This window comes from Mustela nigripes, unplaced genomic scaffold (genome assembly GCF_022355385.1).
Source record: "Mustela nigripes isolate SB6536 unplaced genomic scaffold, MUSNIG.SB6536 HiC_scaffold_10791, whole genome shotgun sequence".
In the NCBI taxonomy this organism is placed as follows: Eukaryota; Metazoa; Chordata; class Mammalia; order Carnivora; family Mustelidae; genus Mustela; species Mustela nigripes.
Window position 1 is genome coordinate 1 of NW_026750197.1, and position 1,508 is coordinate 1,508.

At 35.3% G+C, this 1,508-nt stretch overlaps 1 non-coding gene across 1 annotated transcript; it reads right to left on the reverse strand.

Moving 5' to 3' along the window:
* Positions 1–1,106: 1,106 nt before the first annotated feature.
* Positions 1,107–1,213, reverse strand: LOC132009280 (U6 spliceosomal RNA). Its single transcript, XR_009401845.1, has one exon. It is a non-coding gene; the product is annotated as a U6 spliceosomal RNA (small nuclear RNA).
* Positions 1,214–1,508: the final 295 nt, after the last annotated feature.

The following is a 1,508-nucleotide window of genomic DNA, read 5'->3' on the forward strand; positions in this document are numbered from 1 at the left end:
CAAGTCAGTCAATGACAGATGCTGGCGAGGATGTGGAGAAAGGGCAATCCTCCTACACTGTACGTGGGAAGGCAAGCTGGTGCAACCACTCTGGAAAACAGCGTGGAGGTGCCTCAAAAAGCTGAAAATAGAACTAGCCTATGACCCAGTGATTGTAGTACTGGGTATATACCCTAAAGATACAAATGTGGCATTCTGAAGGGGCACATGCATCCAAATGTTTATAGCAGCAATGTCCACAATAGTTAAACTATGGAAAGAACCTAAATGGCCTTCAACAGATCAATCAATAAATAAGATGTGGTATATATGTACAATGGGATACTGTGCAGCCATCAAAAGAAATGAAATCCTGCTATTTGTGATGACATGGATGGAACTAGAGGGTATTATGCTTGGCGAAATAAATCAATCTGAGAAAGACAACTATCGTATGATCTCCCTGATATGATGAATTGGAGATGCAACATAGGCAGTTTCGGGTGTACGAAAAGAAAAATAAAAGAAGATGGGATTGGGAGGGAGACAAACCATAAAAGACTGAATCTCACAAAACAGAGTGAGGGTTGCTGGGGGGAGGTGTGTTGGGAGAGGATGGTGGGGGTATGGACATTGGGGAGGGCAGGTGCTATGGTGAGTGATGGTGAGTGCTGTGAAATGTGTAAGCCTGGTGATTCACAGACCTGTACCCCTAGGGATAAAAACACATTATATGTTAATAAAAAATTAAAAAATAATAATTTAAAAAATCCATTAAAGAAAAAACACATATTGCAAGCCCAAAGGTAATCTCATATTCAATCAAAAAAGTTTGAAAGTTTTCCCCTTAAAGATCAGAAAAAAGACAAGTGTGTCCACTTTCACTACTCTCATTTGACATAGTACTGGATGTCCTAGCCAGAGAAACAAGGAACACAAAGAAATAAAATTTTCCAAAAAAAAAAAAAGGAAGAAGTAAAATTTTCTTTTTTTGGATAACATGAACTTACATGTAAAAAAAAATCCTAAAAACTTCACAAAAAATTTTGAATAAACAAATTTAGTAAAGCTGCCAAATACAAGATCAATATATAAAAGACAAGAATTTTGTTTTGTTTCGTTTTTTTTTTAATATGGAATGCTTCGTAGTTTTTCATGTCATCCTTGTTCAGTGATCAAGCTAATCTTCTCTGCATCATTCCAATTTTAGTATATGTGCTGCCAAAGTAAGCACAAGACCAGAGCATTTTAACACTCTAATGATGAACTATCTGAAAAAATAAAGAGAAAAATCTAATTCACAATAGCATCAAAACTAATAAAATACTTAGGAAAAGATTTAACTAAGAAGATGAAAGATCTGTACCCCATAAACTATGACATTGATAATGAAATTGAAGGAGACATAAATGGAAAGATACCTCACATTTATGAATGGTAAGAATTAACATTGTTAAAAAGTCCATACTACCGGAAATATCTGTAAATTCAATTACTATAAAAAATCCAATGTTAGGGGCGCCTGAGTG